This window comes from Manis pentadactyla, chromosome 2 (genome assembly GCF_030020395.1).
Source record: "Manis pentadactyla isolate mManPen7 chromosome 2, mManPen7.hap1, whole genome shotgun sequence".
Taxonomy (NCBI): Eukaryota; Metazoa; Chordata; class Mammalia; order Pholidota; family Manidae; genus Manis; species Manis pentadactyla.
Window position 1 is genome coordinate 110778732 of NC_080020.1, and position 25358 is coordinate 110804089.

At 40.3% G+C, this 25358-nt stretch overlaps 1 long non-coding RNA gene across 1 annotated transcript; it reads left to right on the plus strand.

The window, feature by feature from the left end:
• The first annotated feature begins 694 nt into the window (after positions 1-694).
• On the plus strand, positions 695-9821 carry LOC130681909 (uncharacterized). The gene is made up of 3 exons (XR_008995186.1): positions 695-808; positions 5819-5861; positions 9140-9821. It is a non-coding gene; the product is annotated as an uncharacterized LOC130681909 (long non-coding RNA).
• The last annotated feature ends 15537 nt before the right edge of the window (positions 9822-25358 follow it).

The window sequence follows — 25358 nt, forward strand, 5'->3', positions numbered from 1 at the left end:
GGAGTTTGAGAACCACCAGTCTGCATCATAACCTTCCAATTGCAGTGTACACAGGATCACTTAGGAAGCTGACTAACATGCAGATTCCCAGGCCCTGCCCCTAAAGGTACAGATTCATTTGGTCTAGGGTGGGCCCTGGAAGTCTGCCTTGTTAATAAGCATCCCAGGTCTATTTGGAATCAGGGCTCCAAGCCCAGGCTTAGGAAGGCACTGACCTATATTCCCAGGGGCAGTAGCAATTTTCCACAGTGCTCCAGTCCCATGCTGAAGAGATGCCCTTCATGGCTAAGAAAGAGCTGCTGGCACAGAGCAGCTCCCTCCCCCACCATTCGTGAGACTGGCTGCTAGGGTTACCTATTGTGGCAGGTGGTTCTTTTCAGGGTTACTGATACTAGAAGGCTGGACCTGCCCCTTGCTTCCTTTTACGTTAGCATCTGAAGCACTTTCCAACTCCTAACCTGGGTTGGGCTCACACCATGGGCCTGGAAGCAAAAGCTTTCTATCCCATTACTAGTTCTTGGAACCACAAGACACAGCTCAGTTTTCTCAGGAGTTTTGTTTTGCACAGCTGATGCATTCCAGTCATTGTTGGGATGCATTTTCCTTCTCCTCTTTCCCTCCAGCCCCTGATGATGCCATACGTGCGTATATAGCCTGGTGTGAATATCCGGAAGTCTTAACCCTTTCTCCCAGAAGCTGTCTCTTCCACCAGGTACTGGCCTCTTGCAGAACTGTGCTCATCAAGACAGCTGTCAACTCTGCATCCCAGGAGAGAGGGAGCTGCCACATCTCAGACATCAACTTCTAGGTACGGTATTGCTGTGGTTTGCCTCCTGCCTTCCTGGCTTTGTCACCCATGTTCCTTTAGACCTCTTACCACCCCACTTTTCTGCCAGTTCTGAGCATCTTTCAGAGTTCTGTCCTTGGCTCTCCACTAATGAAAAACAGTATTTCTCATATGGTTTACTGTGATCTGTTCTCAAAAGACTCTTTCTCCAATCAGTCTCTGGCACCCTACAGAGATGGTTAGCCTTTGTTCCCAGTCCCTACAACCACACCAGCCCTGTTTGGAGCCCCACAATGGTAACAGATGGGGCCCCAATAGAACTACCATGTATGGTTGTGCAGTTTGTGCACAAGGCCCCTGAGGAAGGGGGCAAGTATAGACTAAAACCCAGTTTGCAGTTGGCTCACCAAGGTGAGTGCCTGACACTGTACTGTGCACACCTGGAGGAAGGTGCACTTTTTTTTATATGACAAATATTTTAATAAACACATAATTAGATTATCAGCTGACTACATCAATGTGCTTATTGTCATCTCATCATTTATGTGAAAATGAAGACTTATAGAGTGCTTGAAAATATTTTATGGGAAATAGTTACTTCACAGATTTTATTTCTTAGAGCAGTTTTAGCTTTACAGAAAAACTAGTTTAAGGTTTACAGGAAAAACAGTGAGTTCCCATTTACCCCTACCCACTTCCCACCCCACCTCCAGGCTCCCCTATTATTAACACCTTGCAGTAGTGTGGTACATGTGTTAGATTGATGATACTATATTGATATATAATTCTGAAATAAAGTCCATAGTTTACATTAGGGTTCACTCTTTATGTTGTACATTCCACTGGTTTTGACAAATGTATAGTGACATGTATTCACCATTTTTGCATGCCACAGAAGAGTCTCCCCACTCTGAAAATCCTCTGCACTCCACTGCTCCCTTCCCTCCCCTCCATAGGCCCTGGAAACCACTGATCTTTTTGCTGCTTCATAGTTTTCTGGAAGGTACACTTTTTTCTTTACAAAAGAATATCTACCAGCTAAAACTGATGCATTCCAGTCATTGTTGGGATGCATTTTCCTTCTCCTCTTTCCCTTCAGCCCCTGATGATGCCATACGTGCGTATATATTCTGGCCAGAGTGTGCACCATTTTTAAAACTTAGCCAATGCCTTGAGTCTAAGATCAAACCCAATTCATGATCTTTCCCTGGATCACATCAGTATATCCCATCTCTTGGTTTTTTTAATCAAGCACATCCTTTTCTTGGTAAACATTACCTTGTGCTACCCTTTCTCCCCCATTCACCCATCTTTCCTTTTCTCTGACGCATCCTCAGTGTCAGTGCTGTCCAAAAGAACTTCCACAATGATGAACATTCATGTGGCTATTGAGCACTTGAAATGTGACTAGTGTGATGGAGGAATTGAATTTTTAAATTCTATTTAGCTTTATTAATTTCAACTAAAATCGCCCCATGTGCTTAGTGGCTATTGTATTGGACACCCAGGTTTAGGTATTTGCCATTCTGGTAGCATACATAAGCTTTCGCCCTGTCTACATACTTGAAATCCTGCCCTTCTCGTTGAATCATCCCTGCCTAATTAGAAAAGAAACAGAATTACTGAAATGCACAGCTCCATGTCTGTCACATTTACTACCATCAGGTATGTATTTTCTTCTCTTACACATAACATTAAAATGACTTGTAGAATTTATTAAATTTATGAGGCTCTTCCTTGTTCCTTGTCTATGCATTTTTATGTCTCCCTCTGTTAAATGTTTTCTGTTCAAAACTCTATACTCATAGAAAACAGAGAAGAATGACCTAACTATTGCTTTTGTTGACAATAACTACAAGCCATTGTTGGTATGTAAGCACATGCCATTTTAATGTGTGTCACAGCATTTAAGGTATGAAAGAGGGACAAGAGAAGAAACAATAACACCCAGAGAAATTAAGAGTTTCAGTCCAGGGGTCAGCTTAGGTTGAGTAAGAGCTGTGGATTGTGGCTCTCTGGAGGCTGGAGTTCTAAGCCCATCTGTGCCCCTGGCAGGCCCATGATAATATCAGTCAGACCACTTCACCTCTGCTTTCTCCTCCACAGACTGTGGGGTTTTCACCAGATGCTCCAATTTAAGGGGTCTCCCAAATTAAAAAGCTCCTTGGGTCAAATGTAGTCCGGGAATAACTAGGACAGTTGGAGCAAACTTTTGTCACACAGAATATTTCACACACTCCTACCTCCACCACTGCGCTCCCAACTAGCAGTGTTTGTCATGAGCACATCAACTTTGCTAAGGACAAAACCAAAACAATATTCTAAGAACTAACAAAACCCAGTTCAGAGTGAGTCACTGGTCCTGACTATAGTGGCTAAACTGACCACAGAAGTTTATGAATTGTCTATATGGTATCCTTAACAATCTGCACAGACCTTTTATTTCCCATGCTTTGAACAGAAATAAACACAGCCTTTAATCCAAGTTCTCCATTCCACAAAACAGATGAAAAGTTAAAATGTAAGCATGGGTTCCCTGCTGGGTGTCTCTTGCCTGCATGCCCACGTGGGGCAGTTAAATGCCTGGTCTCTGTTACATAAGCAGTAGGAAGCCTTTGCCAATAAATATAGGGTGAGTTGTGCTAAAGTAAAATCTATGTTCTTGAGCTCTTAATGTGCACATAATTGCCACTTAGGCTTCCAACGTAAATGCCTTGCTAATGGCAGCTAAAATGTGACGTGCCCCAGAGTGAAATAATTGATTCATAACTTGGTAGATCATTCTCAGACAAGTGCCTAAATATTTCCCCTTCCCTCCCTAAACCTTGCTTCTGCAGCCCATGTGTAGAATAGGAATCGCACTGTGATGACTGGTGAAACTAGGGCCTAGCACTGCAAACCCTTCCTTCAGGGTCCTTGATGCCATTGCAGTTACATGTTTGGTTCAATCATCACTTGACTACTGTCTCTGCGAGACTGAGTTGTAGGAGGGCAGGGATTGTGTCAGCTTTAGCTCAGAGCCAGGCACCAGTAGGGAGTGAACAGAAATCTTTTGAATGAAACATGTAAGCCATGCACAGACATTGAGTCAAATCCCTGGGCTTGCATCCATGTTCTTAGATAAGTAGCTTTCCTGCCTATGCCTTAGTTTCCTCCTCTGTAAAGGAGGACAATAATAGTATCTACTTGATCAAATAATTGTTAAAATTATGTGAGATAATGTATGCAAAGAGTTTACAACAATGTCTGGTACATAGTGAGGGCTCAACCAATGCTCGTGATTTTTAGTGGTGATGATAATTAATGAGTAAGCACTTCATAATGATAGTTCTTTTTATCAGCTGTTATTATTGGAAGACATTTATTATCATTGTTTCTCTTCTGAAGTATCAGCTATTTGGAGGACTTCAGTTACATATACTGCAACAGGACTGCTGCTATGCCAGGCACAGGGGCAGAGATAGTGCATCATAGGAGACAGCAAAATGATGTTCACAATGGTACATGGGTTTCTAGGGTCCAAGGAAAGTTACGACATGTTTTCCCACCTCCCTCTATTCACCCCTCTCTTACCTCCTGGTACCTTTTTCATATCTCTATTTGGCCACTCCTCCCAGAAAGTCCTCAACTTGTGAACCAGCCTCTCCTGTAGGATCTGTCTCTACCCATCACAGTGCAAGTGTGCTTTCTGGCAGCCTGCTCTCTTGTGGAAATACTTTATTTCCACAAGATAAATGATAGAAGACTATATTCCTATATTCAGGACAGGAAGGGAAATTAAGAGAAAAGACTTGAGACCAATTCTACGTCTTGCATTTACTGAGTCACCTCTGGTGAGTTACTTGATTGGTTGTGTCTCAGAATAATATCTGAGTTAGGTGGGGATATTCAATATGTGATCTACCTCTTGGGCTTATGAAAATTAAATGAGATAAATATGTAAATGACCGTTCTAATTAAGATGAAAGAGTTTCCCAAATTTCTGGATTTAATGACACTAGATTTGAATTTTATGGCACTTTCAGGAACACCTTTTGCCCCCACACAATTTGGGATTCAATTTGATTTATTTGAGAACTGGCTGTTGTTAAAATCAAATTATTTTTAATAAGCAAGTTCACTTTGATCTTTCCGTCTCTTTCTTACAATTAAGAAACACTCACTTTAATAGTCATGGTTCTTTGAAGTAGAACACCATGCACTACTATTTCTTGTTTAAACATGATGCAACAAGATCAATAGTGAAGTTGTAAAAAAAAAAAAAATGGGGGAGGAGTTAGCATGACACTGAAAGAAGGCAGTATCCTAAGGAACCTAACTGTAGAGAATGAGAACAGAATCATAGATCTCAATGTAAGAGCACAATAAATGATAAGAAATAGATGCATAGTGGGAGCCACTTTATTTATGATGTGTAGAACATAAAAAACCATTGCAGAACTTAGACAGATGGTTGAAATAGATGACTGGGTAGATGGTCTGGAAAATAAAATGAAAAGCTCAGAGCATTTCATAAGCTTGACTAGAGCAAACCCAGTTCTAAAGAAAAGTTGCCAGGCACATTCCCAAGGCCAGGTGCTAATAAACCTTCTATCCTATTAGAAACCATTCCTTTCCTGAGCATTGAAAGGATAAGGTCTGGGAGATGCTGGATTAATCCATAGAGATCTGAGGACTTTGAGAAAAGGTGCTCACAGACCTAAGCAAATGCAGGCTCTGAATTTTATAAATATTTTATTCCTTACTTACTTGTCTGAGCAAGATCAAATGTCCTGCTAGTGCTAACTAGATACAACATATAAGCTAAAGGGAAAAAAAAATGTAGGAAAGAGAAAAATGTGTCTAGGGATTGACTGGATGCATGGGGGACCTCATATCAGGAGACTACTATCAACTTACAGACTGTGAGAGCTACCGGGGATGGTGTCTGCACGGAGTTTAGCACAGCTCTTGGAACATGGTAAATTTTCAGTCAATGGTGGCTGTTATATTAGTAAGAATGCTTAAGTGATGCATTTGTTTCATTTCTAGATTCCTTGGTGGGCCCCTCTCCAAGTGGGAGAGTTAAAGGAAGGTAAGCAAGCAGACCTTTTATACCCACTCTTCTGAATACTCTTTGAGTTTTAGAGCAGAGGGAGATGGAACAATGTGCCAAGCCTAACATTGGAGGCAGGACAGAAACTGGCTTTGATGTGATGGCTCTAGTGTAATTGCATGTTTGCATGGGCCTCAGGTCTGGCTGTGCTCCAGATGCAAACACCCATAACCCAGTTGATCAAGCAGACGTTACCAGTTTGGAGAATTTGTTTTTTATTTAAAATAGAAATGTGATCTATGCCTATAGAAACCTACATGTTAGCACTTAGAAAATGACTACAGGGAATATCATATAAAAATACAGTTTGCAAAATATAATTATGGAATCCACATGGAAGTCTTATACCTGAGTCTTACACCTGACTATTAAAAGGTGAATACTGTAACTACAGCTGGAGTCGTGAGGTAGAATTTTCATAATGGAGATTAGATTATGTAAAATTTGGTGTGAAAGAGTTGCAACTTTTTTTATTAAAAGGCTATAAGTAAACGTGAGACTTATTTCATTTTCCATTGACCAGTTCTCTTAAATCACAAACTTTGGTGAAAAACTAACATATGTAGGATAGATGCAATTGACTCTTAGTTTTGAAGAAACTTAATGATTAAAAGAAATGAAGTTATAATGTTGGTATGTCATGTATCAGGACTAATATTTTAAAATAGGAACTTTTCATTCCATCTTCCAAGACTGGTCTAGAATTTTATGAGATGGGAGGGAGGGATGGAAGGGACATTCGAAAAAAGAAAGGAAAACCTGACTAGCTTCTACCTTTTCTAAACTTCTCTCTCTCTACTACTAATAGCCTCAGGCTGGCTTTCTCTGAGCCATCCCTGACCGAGCTTCTGTTAACAGACTTGATGTATCAATTAGGAATGTGTGTGGCTACAGGTAACAGAAAACTCAAATAACAGTGCCTTCAATGAACAGCTTTATTTTTCACACATTACCAGAATGTGTGAAATCCAGAGACGGTGGTTGTGCCATTGTTTGCAGCTCATAATGCCACGAAGGATGCAAGTCATTCTGTCTGCTCTTCTACCCTTAGTGCCTCATTTTCCCAGATGTTTGCTGTAGTTCCAGCATCACACCTGCTTTGAAAGGAAGTGGTGTCTCTGTTTCCTTTTAACAGGAAATCAAAGGCTTTACCAGAAATCCCAGGAAAACATGTACTTAGTCTCATTGGTTAGGAAAGTGAATATTTAGCTGGATAAGTGTTTGGTCAGAAAAAAGAGGGAAGTGCATATTGGATAAGCAGCTAACAGTGATGCTACAACTTGGCTTAGTTTTCATACTATCCTGGTTGCTGATGGGCAGTAGGGCTGGGAAGTAGAGCATACTATAACATCCTATCTTGGCAGGGAGTAGGTGAGTAAGTGCAGACATGACAGGTCATTTCTGGTAGCTTCCAAATCCGTAATAGCTCAGCCAGCAAGAGAACTCACTAATCATAGTTTGCTATTGACTTATACTTTTCAAATCATGATGTTATTTACTATAAGGTAGATAGCCATTCTGAGCTTAGTTAGATGCTTTCCCACACTGAAGATGGGCAACTAAGTAACCATTCACAGTAGTTCATAGGTGACTGTATGACCGCGAGTCCCTGTACTCTAGAAATAGCTGGGCCTTTCTGATGTCCAGGCTGGCACACAGCCTTTATGCCAAATCGGAAAGAGATTTGAAAATTCCCATTCCATTCACAGAAGCCACCACAGCATTTCTTCTTCTGACCGTAATGAGAAGCACATGGAGATCACTGAACGCTGGGGGCCCTTCTATGCTCAAATTATGTTTTTCAAGCAAGGGCTATGATAAAGTAACCTCTTAACATGACCCTGGCAAAAGTCAGTAGCCTTGCTTATTCTGGCCATGTTCCTGGTACAATCCAAGGTTCTGGGAAGATTTACTTAAATTACAACCTCTTTCACCCTCTTTCTCTCCCTACACTCATGATCCCTTACATAACACGTATAGAGTTACCAAAACTAAAAATTTCATTCTTGAGCTAATTAAATGGGTGTAATTTATACTTGGCTTCATTTCCTTTAGAAGAGCTGGTCAAATTAGCATGTTGTACTGTTTTTCTAAGGCACATTAACTGAAATTCCCTTTATTTCTTTAGTTCTTATGTTTCAGTGGAAGTTTCATTTTTGTTTTCTATGGAAAAGATAATAAAGAGACTTACAGTATCTTTTAAATTTTCTTTAGACATATAATAACCTAGGAAGAATATTTCCTTTAAAGTAGTCTAACTTCTTATAAGAATTGGTCCATTTCCAAGAACTTTTGCATGGAACTTGTATACAAACATTAAAATTCACATTAATTCATGCAAAATACATTGTCTAGTACTGGAAAGACTACATTTTCTGTGAATCATGAAAATACTAACATGTTAAAACACTAGTCAAAAAAAGTGTGTTTAATTGTATTATATTACCACAAAATGTGTAAGTCATAATTTTTGCCTTCAGTTCAATAGCAATTCAATGTAACAAACGTTAATGGAGAGCCTTAGATATGTGCAAAGACACTGTGCTCTGAGTAGGAAAGGAAAGGGACACAATACCTGCTTTCAAAGGACTCTTATCCTATTAAGAGAAAGCATACACAAACTAATAATTACAATGCAATATGATAGAACACAATGATAAAAAGATATACAGGGCCAGGATTTAATGCTGAAGTATGATGAAGAGAAGGCATGGGGAGAGTTCAGAGGAAGGTGATGCCTGATAAAAAGCTTTCCTTGATCAGAGGGGGCTGCGAGGGTGCCAGGAGGGCATTCTGGGCAGAGGGAAACCAAAGAAGGGTGTGCAGGAAACGTGGGGGTAAAGAGTGTTGAGAACCTGAACTAAGGCAGGGCTGGTGAGGAGATGACAGGGATGCATCTGCAATGCTTAGGAGGTAAAATGGAACATCTCGGAAATTTGATTTAGTAATTTCCCAAAAGGCTATCAAAGAGGAAACTTAATGACAGTTGATCACGATGATTTTGCTGGTTTTGTCTTTCAATAGATAACCTGATTTGAAGCAGTTTTGACAAATACTATATGGGTATAATTTGTTTTCATTTGAATATTACAAGTGTATAAATGTCAAGGTTATATGCATAAATAGTATATCTCGAGGCATTTGTTCTTGATACATAGTGGACTGATGGCAAAATAAGAAAATTACACAATGCATGGTGGACATAGAGGAAAAACAAACTAACTTTCTCACTGTTTTTTATGTGTTCTTTCTCCCAGCATGAGTTACTTGGCCACCTACCACTGCATATTAGCAGAAAAGCTTTCCCAGCCTTGCTTATAAATGGCCAAGCAACAAACTACCTCATTCATCCATTCTGTTGACATGTTCTGAGTATCTGGATGCTTGGAACTGGGGATAGAGAAATCAGGAGGCCGTGGTCCTTGCCTATGATGGAAGGACAATGTAACCAGATGCTCTCAGTAGAGTGTGACAAACACTTTATCAGAGGTGGGGCTGGAGTCATCCCGACAGAATGCAAAGAAGTGAAGTAAGTGCCTAGTGCCAACAGCACTTCACAAAGGAGGTAGTTATAAAGCTTTGAGGATTTTGAAGAATGGGGGAAAGAAGGGACATGGGATAACATTTCAAATATAGGAACTGTGGGACATTCTATCACTGTTAGAAAATATTCTAATTATTTGCTCCATCTCCCTGTGAGATGTTTCTCTTTTTCTGCCTCAATTTAGGTCAGGCTTGGCTATGTGAGTGGCCAATAAAATGTGAGTAGAAGTGTTCTTTGCCACTTCTGAGTAAAACCTTTAAGATCCATTGTGGCATTACAAAGTGACTCTTCTCCCCCTGCCACATGAGAAAGGGCTGCTTCTCCAGGGTGGGTCTCGGAGTAAAGAAGACTGTTGGAGTAGAGGTGAAGCCAACCCTCAGACAACATGTAATATAAGCAAGTCAGCATCTGAACTAAGACAGTGCGTAGGGGTAGGAAGTTTCAAGTCTCACATTTCTGAGATTGTACAGAGTGTGGGCATGAGCTTAGGGGTGAGAGAAATGGAAGGGACAGAAATAAAGCCCCATTTTTAACTTAGGAGACTAAATAAGTGTTTGAACAATGAATGGAAATAGAATAGAAGAACAAGTTTGGGGAGGAAAAAAATGAAGAGTTTATTGGGGTGCAGGATGCATTTGTTTTGAAGCAAATATGCAGCACCAAATGGATATGACCTGTTGGCAATTAGAATATGGTACCAAACGTCAGGAGTGAAGTGGAGTGGACACAAACCCAGGTGGGCAGAAAGCCAGATGACTCACCCTGGCAGATAGAGACCAAGCTGAGAACCAGGGGTAGAATCAGAAGAACCCCATTACTCAAGGAGTAGACCTAGAAGGAGGGAACAGGGAAAGACTGAGAGGCAGTGATAAAGGAGAGAAAGGTGTCAGGGAAAAAGGCTAGGTTTTCAAAGTGTTCACCACCAGTGACTTAAAACTGAAAAACTTAGGCAGTGACCACGGCCACCTCTGTTTGTGGCCTGCTCCAGCTACATAATGACTTTGAGAAATGAAAATTCCACTTATGCAGCAACATAAACATCATACATCACTAGCATCCCAGTGCAGGCACAAAGGTGCACTGGGTGGAATTAGAGAAAAGGGAGAAAGTTAGTTTTCCCTGATTGTGACTTTCCTAGGGCTGAGCATTTATATGCTTATTTATGACTACAGAATTGCTTATAAATGTTTAAAATGACAGGTTCCCATAAATGGAAAAGAAAAATGCATTGCTTCAATTTACAGGAATTGCCTAATTCCAAACATGGTAATGAGAAAGATTTAAAAGTATAAAATCTTCTCTGGAACACTTCCATACCTGGAAGAACCTGCTTATTAGATTCATTTCTTATGTGCTTTCCAGAAACACTATTAAGTTTCAACAGCCTAAAACTAGTTAGAACAGTATTAAAGATATTTGCATAGAATTCCCCAGGTTTTTGATGGCTTAGTACAATACCAGAATTTTAAAAATATATGAATAGCTTAAAGCTACCAGAATTTATTATGCAACATTCGACCACGACTGTCCCCATGCATGCTTTGTGATAGGAGGAAAGGAAAATATTCTTTTGTCTGCAACACAAATGATGCCCTTCTTCAGTGCACCTCAACTTGTTGAGGTATGTTAAGACAGTGTTTGAAGAGGGTTACATGAAAACAATGCTTAGAAATGTGGAGTTAAACAATCTTAATTTTTTTCCATTGCAGAACTTCTGGGAGCCTTTAATATGTGGTTTACATTGTGTAGCTCCAGAAATGGGTATATTATGCAGCAGTCCCCAAACTTATCCAACCACAGATGCCCCCATTTTTTTCAAGAACACAAGGCCAACGTGATCAAATGTTGTATGTGGTAGATTATATTTCTGTCTAAAATGTTTGGCGCTCCTCCCTGTACTATTCTTTTTTTATAAGATTATCTTTCCCTACTCTGCTGAACACAGGAGTAGTTAATGACCTACTTTGGCCAATGTGATGTGGCTCTGTAAGTAACATGTGTCACTTCTCTGCAGACACTTTAGGAGACAGCCTTTAGTCTACCTAGTCTGTTTACCCTATCCTGCCAGACCAACTATGTCCCAGAAAAAGATTGTTCCAATAGCCCAGCATTCTGGAGTGTAACTGGGATGGCAATGTAAATGCATAAGAAATAAACCTCTGACATTGTAAGTCATTAATATTTCGGTCATTTGTTACCATAGTTGACTTAGCCCAAGCTGACCACATCCAACCTCTAAGCATTCCTAAATTATCTCAATCTTACAAATGGATGACATGTTCTGAGAATTACTTTTTAGGTTCAGACAGTAACAGCTGAAGATGAACTAAAAAAAAAACAACAGGAAAGAGGTCTTAAAGCAGTGGTGCTCAAACTCTTATATGCCTAGAAAATTACCTGGAATATTGTCTAAAATGGACATTCCCAAGCCCAATTCCCAGAGATTCTGCTTCAGTGGGCCCAGAGTAAATCCAAGGGATCTAAATTTTAAACCAGATATTACCAGTGTAGGTGGTCTGTCAGCCACACTGGAGAGTGTGTTGCTCTAAAGCCACTCATTTGGTTACCAGTTATGTGATGACAGACATTTAAATAAGCACCACTTCAGTTTAAGGTGGCACCATGGAGTCTCCCCTTTTGAATTACTAGAGGCATGTTTGAAATTACTTACATCATATTTTACTTTATACTCATTGTGTTTCATTGCAAGATATTTTATGCACAAAATGGTACTCTCATACTTCAATGCCTGTCTTTTTCAAAAAGCCTGACTCTAGGTGACTCTTGGCTTTTTCAGAAAAATAAGTCTGCTGTAAAGAGATTATGTTCTATTGCAGTGAAGACCAAAGGCTATTCCAGTTGCAAGTGACAGAAACCTAATTCTAATCACCTTAAGGAAAACTGATGTATTGGTTATAGTACTAAAGTGTCCATGGTTTTGAGAGAATGAAGTTGAGTTGCTCATTGAGCAGGCAGGACATGTTTGAAGTGGAGACCAGACCTGCCTTGGGAAGGTGTCTGGGGTGGGAGAGGTGGGGCGTAAGAGGACAAAAGGAGGATGGCGTGCAGGTTCTCATGGGAGGAAATCCCAGCAGGCGAGGCACTTCCTGGACATTCTGGAGACAGTGACGGGCAGTCTAAACAGGTGATCTGCACCAGATGTTTGGCGAGGTGTGAGTTGGTAGACACCCTGGCAGCTGGGTAGGGACTGGCAAGGGGTAAGGAGTGGGGAAGTATATGGTCAGTCAGCTAGAACCAGAGTTTTGCTTATATTAGATCCAGATGCTCAGAAGATGGCTTCAAGTGCCTGGTTTTTCCCATCTTTCACCTCTGCTTTCCTCCATGTTAGCTTCACTCTCAAGCAGACTCTCCCCTGGGAAGCAAGATGGTGGCCACCGATTTAGTAATCCCCAAACTGGGTTTCATTGGCCTGGCCTAGATCAAGGTCAGTCTTTGACCCAATCACTGTGGCCAGAGACACCCTATTTGAACAACATCGGACACCCAGGGCCATCTCTGGAGACAGGAATGAGGTTACAGCTACCTGCGTTACACGGTTCCCCAAAGGGAAATGGGGCCATGGTTCCCAGCAGCAAGGGGCAGTGAGGACCTGCAGGGAACACACAGTCTGACCCTGCAGGCTTGATGGCACTTCTGCTACTCTGGGTCAGCAATCTGACAGGGAAGGAAATTCACATGTGGATTTTTTTTCCCCATAGAGGGGAATTTTTCTAAAATGAATGAAGCAAGCAATTTTACTTAAAAGTATTTAAAGTAAGCAAACTGTCTAGTCCTTTATGGAGAAATAGAGAGGAACTCAGTATTATAGACTGCAGTTTGATCTAATTGCTGTTGTAGGAAACTGTCTTCCACTTCAAGGTTGCCTGTTAATAAAATTTTTCCACTAGATACACTGACCCTATACACCTATTAACTTTGCTTTAAATTCACAATTATTTAGTTTGTATGGAAGCCAGGTTTTCTACAGATGCATAAGGTTTAAGGAGGAAAATGCTGGCAACTTCTTGTCCCTGTAAGTCAATTACTACAGACCAGAATCAGAGCTATTGCTACAGAGACTTGAAACATCACAGAGGAAAGCAGTGCAGACTTTTATTATGACTTCCACTGACTCTGTTGTGAATTTTTTTAACCAAGATGCTCCACATCGGTTCTCTTTACAGGAAAATATTTTTGATTCTGCTGTGCTTTTCTGTTTATAGCTCATGTTTTACTTATTTATTATCATGGAACAAGTTTTGGGTAAGGAAGTACGGTTTTGGTGTACTTTGTAAGTACAGCTGTTTCTCCATTGACCCATTCCTTTTACCTAGAAACTTCCTCTGATTATTCCCTTGGGCTCCCTTTCTCATATTTTTTTTTGTACTGTGCAAGTATGCTGCCTTGTAATACAGTGAGTGTTCAATAAATGTCACTAATTAATGACTCATCACAAGATCAACATGTTTTGTGTTATGCCACTGCTCACTGAAGCACTGTAGAGTCATTTCTGAGACAACTTGGAGCTCTGCCAAGATCTAGATATTTAGGCGTTTTACCAGAGACTTGGGAAATTCCAAAAATGAGATTATTAAGAAATGTGGCTTCTTTTTTTTAAAAAATGAAGATGCAACAGCTACTTATATTTGTTACCGTTCAAATATAAAATGGAGCACAATTAATAAAATGAGGTTTATTTAAGAAGACTATAAAATACTATCTAGTTGTTCACAGCCTTGGCACTCGAGATTCTGACATCTGACTGCAGAGGAATATCTCCAATTCATATAACCCATATATAACCTGTGTGGTCATGCAGATCAAGCAATTTCTGCCCTTTCTCACTTTACATTGCCTCCTCTGCAGGACTGATAGAGTGACAAGCATATTTATTGTTTTCAGACTATTTTAGAAAACAGAACCAGCCAGGAAGCCAGATTCTTGTCCACCCCTGCAGCCTCCATTGTGAAGGTGATAAATGGCTGCCATCCCAAGTAGTGTTCAGGAACTGAAAAGTTCAAGGGCATGGAGGGCTTATCTGTCTCAGCCCCTTCCTTCAGTAGCTTGTAGGAAAACTTAGAAGTCGGAATGGGAGGAGAGAAGAGGGAGGAGGGTGAGTTGGCTGGATACCATGGCCAGATGTCCAGAAACCAAATCATAATAGTCTTTTCAACTGGTGTCCTTGAATTCCTTGAGCTATTCATGAAATTCTTAATAATCTCGAATATCTGTTTATGCCATCAGTGTCAGTTCAAATCATGGATTCCACAGACAGCTTGATAAATGATCATCAGTTTTTATCACAAATGCATTATGGTGAAATCGTTTTGCTTATGTGAGCACTTCAGTACTGTGTCCATAGAGCAAATTCTTGTTAAAAATTTAGTTTTCAGAGTGTTGTTTTACAAATTTTCACAAGTTTATGCTTTGGATTATCTGGATTTTGACCCAAACACTTCCCCTCAATAGGCACACAAGCAAACCTGAGGTAGAAATATTATGTCTTTGGTTTCTTGATTCTTTCTTACCACAGGCAACTAATTACTTTACTAAATAAGTCCCTGCTGACATTATTGTGATGCCTGCCAAAGAAACTGTCTAATGTCACATTAATGCACTAAAAATGATGACCAATCCCTAGTCCAAGTCCTCCGTCACTGGAAGCTCCAACGGCATGTTGACTCCTGGCCTTTACAGTTGTTTGCTTATTAAATGGTGTCAGGTTTCTACGGCTCCAAGTGCTGGCTCAAATTACAGTCAAGTGGAAGCAGGAAAATTCAGGCAAGCCTTTCAAGGACAGACCTGCCACAATTTCAGGTTTCCTGGTGAGTGAACAGAGAAAAGGCAGATGTAATCTCTCTCCATTTTTCCAAGATCTGGACAGAAGGAAGTTGTGGAGTTGGGGATGTAGGTAGGTCATGTTAGAACTGGAGATCAGACCATGTCTGTCTCTGGGAAGGTGGTGCGTGGCACTATTGCTGGTAGGACGGGAGGAATGAGGACAGTGTGCAGCTCAGTTCAAGGAAAGTGAGGGAGTAGAGGGTCACAGCACCTGGAGAATCTAGGGACAGAAAGGTGGCAATGCAGACAGGTAATCTCCACTAGGAAGGTTAGGTGAGGTATGAGCAGATGAATGTCCTGCAGGTGTGCTAAGCATGACCAGAAGTGGTGGGAAGGAATGTAGTAGGCAAGACCAAGAGCACTAATCAGCCACGGTCATGGTACCACCTGGGGCTAAGGGGCAGATCCTAATCTTAGGTGTGTAAATTACAAGGAGAGCAGTAGGACAGAAGAAACTCAGTGATTCAGTCCTGAAGTAATCCATTTACAACAGTGGTTTAATCACAGAAGAGTGAAGAAAAGGGAGCTAGTACTCATTGATTGCCTCCCATATGCATATCAGACCCTGAATTGGGCTACAAATTTTATTCATTGATTATCCAATGAGCTTTAATTGAGCACCTACTATGTTCCAGACACTATTCTAGGCATAGGAGATAGAGCGGTGAAGAAAACAACATCCTCATCCTCTTGGATCTTACATTTTCACAGGGGAGACAGATAACAAACAAACTTTATACTAGTTAGAGGGTAATAAAGCTAAAGAGAAAAATTAATCAAAGTAGAGAAGTAGGGAGTATGGAAGATAACAATTTAAAATAAGGAAGCCAGGGGAAATCTCACTGAGATGGTGACCTTTGGGCAAGTCCTCGAAGGAGGTGAGGGTGTGAGTCATGTAGACACCTGGAGGAAGAACACTGCAGGTATGGAAGTGAGGGGACAGCATGCCTAGTATCTTCAAAACAGCAAGGAGGCCATATGGCTGGATTTGTACAAGTGAGAGAATAGAAGGATATGAGAGAGGATGAAGGCTAGGGATGGAGGTGAGAATATCAGCTAAGTAAGCCCTTTTAGGCCTGTGGTTCTCAACTGGGATCAATTTGTTTCCCTGGGGACATTTGGCAATGTCAGGACATTTTTGGTTGTCACAGGTGGGGGCTGTTTTTCCCATATGAGACTTTAAACAACTAAAAGTGGACTCTTTACATGCATGGGAAGCTCTCATCTGGGCAAATAGTGGGTGACCAGCACATTGGACAGTGGCATTAGATTTCAAATTGGTGTCTGTAAATTGAAGTAATCAGAGCAGATAAAAAGTTGTTTTGTAAAACCTATTATAGAAGCGTGATATACATAAAGAATACTGTATACATTATATATATATGAATTTCCACAGAAACACCAACTGATAAATACCACCCAGAATAAGAAACAGAACATCATCTGTACCCTAAAACCCCTTGCCACCTCTTCCAATCACTGCTCTTGCAAGAGTGGTCACTATCCTTACTTTTAATGGCTTTAATTAGTTTGGCCAGTTTTTGAACTTTTTATATTCATGGAATCATATAGCATGTGCTTGCCTTCTTTCCCTTACATTGCTTTTTGAGATTCATCCATATTGTCACATAAAGTTGTAGACCATTCATTCTTGTTGCTATACAATGTGTCATTGTGTAAGTGTAAAATAGTTGATCCATTCTACTTGGATTGGTATTTGGATAGTTTCCGTTTGGGGGTTATTATGGGTAGTGCTGTTATGCAAATACCAGTGCATGCCTGTAGGTGATCATGTACATATTTCTGTGGGGTATACATGTAGGAGTGGAATTGCAGGGTTATGGGAGAGAAAATAAGTCAATGAGATAAAATGTAGCATATTATAATTAGAGCAGTAAATGATACATTTACATATGATAGGGAAGTTCTGGGTAGGTTCAAGAATGAAAGAAGTCCTGAGCTCAGGATAGAAAGGCTATGATGTGAGGATATGAGGTAGAATGTAGTTTAAGCTAAAGAGAACAATGGGTGTGGTGACTGGCATGTAGCTTGCAGAAATCAAGTGGTAAAGAGCTTGGGTGGGAGTCAAAAAGTTCTGGGTTAGAAACTTATTTTGCCAAATGTGACTGTGTGACTTGGTTGTATCACTTGACAACTTAAAGCTTTGGCTTTCCATGCAGGAAATACAGGTTGTTGAAAGATTATATTCATTCATTCAGCAACTACTGATTGAACACATACCTATGAGCAGGATACTGGGGATTCAATGGTAAACAAAAAAGAAGAGTTTTTGTCCTCATAGATTTTACTGGGAAGAAATACAGTAAACAATGATCATTAAATTGCAATTATGGTAAGTGCAATGAAGGAATCTAACCTAATCTGGGGAGTAAGGGAGGCTTCTCAGAAGTCAAGTAGACATGAGGGTTGGGGGTGAGAAATTCCAAGCAGATGAAGTAGCATGAAGGAAATGTAAGGATGGAAGGGGCTTGGCACGTGTGAGGAAAAGAGACATGAGGGTGCAAACAGAATTCAAGTAGAAGAGGGGAAGAGAGGAGATGGGAGGGGCAGGCAGGGTCTTTACGTGAAGAGCTTTAACCTTAATTGATTTTTTAAGCATTTCAAACTGGAAGTAAGGAGGGGGCTGGAAGTTGGAGTAGGAGTAGTGACAGATTCAATCAAGTGCAAAAATATGAATTGATTTATGAATTTTCATTTCAATATTCATTCATTAATTCATTCACTTACATTTATGGGATGAGGGACTACCAAGTGAATCTGGTAAGGTTTGAAATTCTTTGGTTATCAGTAACTATTAAATGGATGAATATATAAAGAGTAATTTATGAGGTTAATATGACTTACAAAAAGAATCTGTTTAAGATTATTTAATTCCCTTTGCTCTAATATTAACTTAGATCTTTAAGTAGATTTCCATCCTAGGAACAGTAACTAATATTTATTGTGTTACTACGCATCAGTTTCCATTCTAAGTGGTGCATAACAGGTATATGTTCACATTTAGGCCTCATGATAGCAACCCAGGGAGGTGCATTTTATTATTATCATTCCCTTTTTACTGATGGAGAAGTAGACACTGGAAGGCGTACTGATCCACTTGCCCGAGATCATCCAGTTGGTTAATACACAGTCAAGCAGTCTAATTCTAGCCCACAAGCTCTCAGTGACTGCCCTTTATAGCCCCCAGAAAGAGGTCACAAACAAGCCAACACAGCGTCTGGTTGGTTTGATTGCTCTACTTCTCATTTTAAATTAATAAACTAGCATTGTGCATTACACATTAATCCCTTGTGAGTTGATTAGCATGACTGAATTTTCTGGGGCTTCATCCCTTAATAGCGGAATGAGCTTCCAGACATGCAAACCCAGCTGTGGATCAATAGCTGCACCTCAGGTAAGTGATAAGAACAGGAATTGAGGAGGTAGGCAAGGTCCAGTCCTGCAGGCCTTATAGATGATGGAAGTGTTTTGAGGTTTTTTCTTAGTGTAGGGGAAGGCATAGGATTGGTTAGGTGATTGCAATTGTCTGGATGAGAGCCACTGGCAACTTAAACCAGTGTGATGGCAGTTGAAATGGAGGTGAATGAGAGATTCTAGGTGAAAGGCTTGGCAATGGCATATAGTAGGCACATTGTAAATTACAGGTAGCTGTTGTTAACAACAAAGGCAAGTTATAATTTCAATCCAGCAGGCCAAATTTCATGGATTGGAAATTTGGCCAAAGCCCTAAGTATGGCACTGGGAAAGATGCCAAAACTCTTTCAGAACTGCATGGAAAGAGTGCTGCAATGGATTAGAGATGCCTGCCATGAGCCCCAAATAAGCAACTGGTAGCACAGAGGTAAGGGGTACTTGAATAATGATTTTCAAGTAAAGACAAGATTCTTAGACTTGAGTCATTTTTCTCAATATAAAATAGTATTAAAATATGAAATATTATGTGATATATACTAGGTAGGTTTAAGCTACTATAAAATAATTTTTTAATGAGAAAAAAAGCAAAACTTCATGGGTGGTAGATCTAAAACGTACTCAATTGACCTTGACTTTGAACATATTCAGGGACAAATGCACTGCAACAAAGGGTTTTGCAGGCAAGTTAGTCTGACTTAGGTCAAAAACTTCATCCCCTTTGTAGAGACCCATGATGCGATTAGCATGTTTAAAGTTCAAAAAAGGAAGCACGCTTGAAAGACTGAAATCTCTTCAATGCTTTTGCACCCAGAATTTTCCTAATTCTTTTGACTGGATTTTTTTTTTTTCACCTAACGCTCAATAACATCTCATAGAAACACGTTAATATCTACATTAATATTGTGTCATAACAACACAATGTTGTGCTACAAAATTTGTAATGGCATCTTTTCTGGTCCTGGCTTTTGCAGAGTTCAGTCAGTCGCAGAAAGGGAAAGGGAGGAGGAGACTAGAACACAGTATGTGTTTGGTTTTAGAAAACCATTCTTACTTAATGATGATTGATTGTATCTATGGCAGCTTTGCTCTGAATGCAATCACTGACGTTGCGACTGATAATATTTAACCTCCAGCTGACGAAGATAGATTCTTAACCTGAACCCAAGTGCTGAAGTTGCTTGAATTCGAGTTACCCAGAAGATGCACGGTGTCCACTGATGTGGATCAGTCACAGAACACTAGGGCTTATTTGTTTCTGAGTTTCCAATTTTTAGTTTAGTGCTTGATGCATAAAAGGCACTCCACACACTTTTTTTGAGTCCATCAATGAATGCATAAGTGAATGAATGATTATGGTCACTATTTGTCTTCACAAGAAAAGGTCATTATGAGACCAGTAGGTATTGTGTCAAATCTAGGAGAAATTTTAAATAAAATGATAAGTTAAATAAAACAAAAATGTATTTAAATTAAAAAAATTTCTTGTTTGGTTCTGTGGAGATTTAGCAAGTTAGATCTACCTTTGTTTGAATTATGGTGTCTTTAGGCAAAAACTAGATCATGTTATTGAGTAACTTTGTCCTTCAACTTGGATAAATCTGTGTGAATTAGACAAGTCACATACTCTCCTTGTTTTCTTGTCTCCCAGAGTAGGTGATTTCTAAAGCCTCTTTCAGTTCAGAAGTAGCTGTGAATCTCTTCACTATAAATGCAATGCTTTGTACTCATTCTTTGCTTGCAACATTGGAAAACTGCGTAACCTTCATTATAAAACCAGGTCTGAGTCCAGTTTGAAAGGGCCCCAGGAAAGCACAGAATTCCAGAATATTTTGCAAGAATATCCTCACTCATTAAAGGAATGCTCATAAGAGGAAAACAAGAGCTCTATGAACAGATTCCCCTAAAGAAGAGCTGTGCAAAGGCCCCTTCACTGAGTGTGGAAATCTCAGTGAGAACAGCAGCCTCCTCTACAGCCATCTGGTTGAGCTCAGTCAACACCAGGACTGGTGACACAGGCAGGTCACCTAACAATCTCTAAGTACTATTATGGGCCAACACTTACATGTGCTATTACATGGCAGCCACTGTTTTAAATGCTCTACTTGTATGAATTCATTTAATCCTGACAACAATTCTCTGAAGGTGGTGGTGTTATTACCCTCATTTTACAGATGGGCAAATGGAGACATAAAATGTTAAAAGTGCCCATGATAACAGACCTAGTAAGTGTGGGTTCCAAATTTGGACCCAGGTAGTATGGACCTAGGAGGCCTGCTCTCAGGCACTCTGCTGTTCTGCCATCACAGGACATCGTCCAGCCACTGATGAAAGCTGAAAGAGACCAAGTCAGCCAACAGGTATTAGGTGCCCACTATGCTAATGCTATTAAGGGACTGAGGGGGTGAAACAATGAGGACTTCATTGCTGCTCCTACCCAGCTAACAAGTAGACAACTCACTCCAGGCAGAATGAAATGAGGACTAAAATGGAGGTTCTGGAGAAAGAGGAAGGTAGAATTTAGCTGCCCTCCAGGATTTTGATAGATGAAGTGGAGAGCATTTCAGGTTCAAGCAGAAGCATGGACTTCAGGGTATGCCAAATAGGCCTGTCTACAGAGTGTGAGATGGGGAGATGATGTTTGGCTCTTAGGAGCTTCTAAATGCTGGGCTAAGGAGTCTAAATGTAATTCTTTAGGCAATAAGGAGCAATTTGGCTTTTACTGGGAGTATAATTCTGGAGATAGCATAGTAGGCTGTAGTCTAAGCAGGAGAAATGAGAAATTAAATCAGGGCAATGACAAATGTAAAACAGGATGGTATGGTGGGTGTCATGACATGGTTCCTGGGCCCTCTTAAGTAAAGATCTTACTATCCAGGTCACTGGAAATGCTGCCAACAGAGAGCCCTCAGCTGTCAAGCCCCTTTACACAAGGCCATGCCCTCTTCCTGGGATGGTTGGTGTCCAATGACTACTTCGCGTAGTGTGTAAAGGCCCCTCCCTCTCACCACAGCACAAGACAACTCCGAAGGGTGTCCCAGCTTCAGAACTTCCTGCACTAAGTTGAACTTCTTTGTCTGCCCTATCTTGCTTCCTTTCCTTCTGTTCTATGGGCTGTTTTCCTAAGAGCACTCCCTAATTAACTTCTCTACACTGAGAATCTGAACCTGGGAAACTCAACCTGCTTCCAATGTCTATTTGGTGCCTTGTACAAACAAAATTCACAGTTGGGCATCTAAGTAGGAATGCAGCAAGTGAAAGAGAAGAACAACTCAAAAAGATACCCAACCCAAGTAGCCAGAAGTATGAGAGTCTAAGCTAACATGGTCTCTCCCCTGACAACTGTAATAGGCCCCTCAATGGCCTCCGCATTTTTCTTCATGACCCGTACAATTTGCTATTTACATGTAGGCCAGAAGGGTCATGTATAGAAGAAAATCAAAAGTCCTTATCACACTTACAATGCTCCACCTAATCTGGCCTCCGGGTGCCTCTCTGACTCTCCATGCTCCCCAAGTTCCAGCTGCCCTGGCCTCCTTGCAGTTCTGAAAGATGTCAGCCATGCATCTGTTGTTCCCCCAGATATTTCCAAGTCTCTGTCTCTTATTTCCTTTGACTCTGCTCAAAAACTCCTTCTCAGGGAGACCCCCCCCAATTATCCCATGTAGAATAGCAGCCCCTGTCATTTCCCTTAAACCCACTTACTTTTTCCAAAGTATTTATTTCAAGTTGACATTGACATTATATTATCTACCTATTTGTTGATGTGCTTATTGTTTGTTTCTCTTTCTAGAATCAGAGCTTTATAAGGCAAGAGTTTTGTGTTTTTCTCTGTTGTTCTTCTTAGTCAGGAACAGAAATTTGTGCATAAGCTAGTGAAAACTGGGAACTTAGGAGGAGTGTATATTCAGCAGAAAATAAGAGTTTCATTTGAAATATGTTGAATCTAAACAGCCTTTAGAATAGTCATATCAGAAGTTTAGAAGACAGTTACCAATTCAGGTTTCTAGGTAAAGACAGAGAAGAGGAAGTTCCGCAGAGTGTCCAGAACCCTGTGATGTGCATGGGGGAGAATGAGCTAGAACCGCAGTTCCCAAGTTGCTCTGGGAAATAGTAATCTCATGAGAGTCTCTTGGAAAAAAAGAATAGCATAATCGTATTCTTTCAATGGAACAGAGCCCAATTCAAACAGCTTTAATAAAATAAAAAGCAAAGAGAGAGAGAGAGAATGAGGAGGGGAGGCAGGCAGGAAGGGGATTTGTTGGCTCATGTAACTGCAGAGACTTGAGGTTCCAGCTGGACTGGATGCAGGGGCTCAGAACGACACCAGACCTTGGTCTCTCCATCCCTAGGTTCTGCTGCTTTCTTCTGAGGTGCCTGCATTCACAGCCAGTCTCCTTTGAAATGCACCGCATGGCAAGTAAATCACCAGACTTAATTCTAATTCCTTCATATCAGCAAACCCAGCTAAAAACCATGCCTCTTCCACAGTGGTTCCAAAAAAACAAATTCAAGGAGCTGGCCTAAGGAGCTGGTCTGGCTTGAGTCATGTACTTGGAGGGATAAATGGCCTGAGTCACTTCGTCTGGGACATATCTGATAGTGTGCTGGATGTTTCCGCAGCTCACTGTGTACATGTCTTCCCAGCTCCATAGGCAGTGATTTCACCTTGGTGGCTTGAAAGTGGCATGGTGGGAGTCCTCACACTATGGAACTTGGCAAGCACTACAAACAAGGCTATTGTTCTTTGGGGAATTGGTTGTTAGATACCTCCTTGCCCTTCCCTGGTCATATGACTATTTCATAAACCAGGGAATGAGGGATAACCCACCAGAACCAAAGGACTAAGAATAGGGGCAGGGTGGCTCCCCAAAAGGCAATCAGGCTATTGTTAGTAAAACACAGGAGAATGAATATAGGACAGTGTCCTCCACACTTACATCATATTATCACATCACATCACATTATATTATAATTGGAGATCCACAATGAACTAAGGACTCTAAAATGGCCTGTAATCTAAAAAGTTGTTTGGGTTTATTGAACTCACTGTCACCCAAAATTCTTTGATTAGGGATTCCTTTTTTTCATAAACCTCTGGTCAACTTCTCAACATCTTTGGAAACTAGTGAACTGAAGTATAGGGATACAAGATAAGGGAACAAAAATATGAATATGTAGATCCATTGCTGTGTTAGTGGCTGGGGGAAAAAAAGAGATTATTTTGTGTTTCCCTCAACCTTAAATAGCAATTAGAAAATACTTAAAATCAATGAAGTGTTGATTTTTAAACCAACTGATATGATTGCATATTTTATTTTTACTTTTAGCTAACTAAAAAGAGTTTAAAATCAAAGGAACAACAAATTTCCTATATATCCTCTAGGCTGAATATTATATGTTAATTTCTAATACTTTTATGAACAATAATTAACCTGAGGCTTTTGAGAAATAAAATGTTTATGTTTTAAGCACTCAGGTCTAACTTAATCTAGTGCTGTGATTGGAACAAAAGATAAAAAATAGAGCAATAGAAAACTATTTATAGTTAATTAATAGGAAATTAATTTTAAAGCAGAGATTTTTTTTTTGTAACAGGCGAATAAAATACATTCTGACTATGTTTTGAAAGGGTCTTACAAGGTAAACTTTGTGAGATAAGGGCTCTGTTTGTTTTGCTCACTGTTAAATCCTTAGTGTTTGTAGGTACTAAGCGCTCAGGGAATACTGAATGAAAAAATCTAAAAATCACAGAGGTACATTTTTATCCCATCTTATGCTTCCTCATAAACCTACCCATCACACCTTCCTTTGTGTAGGAACTGACCTTCCCTCCACAACCCTGATCATGAATCTACATAACCATCAGAGAGTTTTTATGCTTTTCCATGAACTGTCCCCACTCCCTTTTCCCTGCATTGCAAACTTGGTTAAGATTACATTTCCACCACTTGCAGCAAAGCAATCTTCATTGATCAATCTTCATTGATAGCTGTTATACTGACAACTGTATTTATGGAATTCTTATGCCTCTCTGACCCATAGTTTTTGTTTCAAAGTCTCATAGTCTTTGTTCTTTAACAGAAATTTTTATTTCCTAAAGATGGACAAATGTATTAAACATCCAAGCCTCAGTAACTGAATACATTTTTAGTATAATGCTGAGCAACTTCTAATTAAACTGCTGTGTGTAAAATAAAGATATTGTAAGGCATAAGCAAAAGGAACATTCTCTTTAAACCCAATGGAAGTATCTGGGGATGCTCCTGACTGTCAGGACAGTTCTGACTATAAAGACACTCTCATGTTGAAGGAAGCAGTAATCCCACAGAGGTAAATGGTAGTGTGAAAATCTGATCATGAGGTCTCAAGGCAGAAGAGAAACTTGGGGACAATGGGGTGAGCCAGCTCCTACAAAGACACATTACTGTCTGATAGACAGAACTCAAATCACATGCAGAAGAAACAGCATGTCATCTATCTCAATAGTAATACAACCAGAAGCAGAGCTGTATGAGAGAGAGTTAGATGTAAGCCAAGGAAGAGAGGAGAGGATCAAACTGGGCAAAGGATAGACATACAGAGCATGCCTTTGGGTTGGGAAGGACTTTGCATAGTGCTCAGTTAAAACCCAACTTTGCCAAAGCCTCAGGTACAGT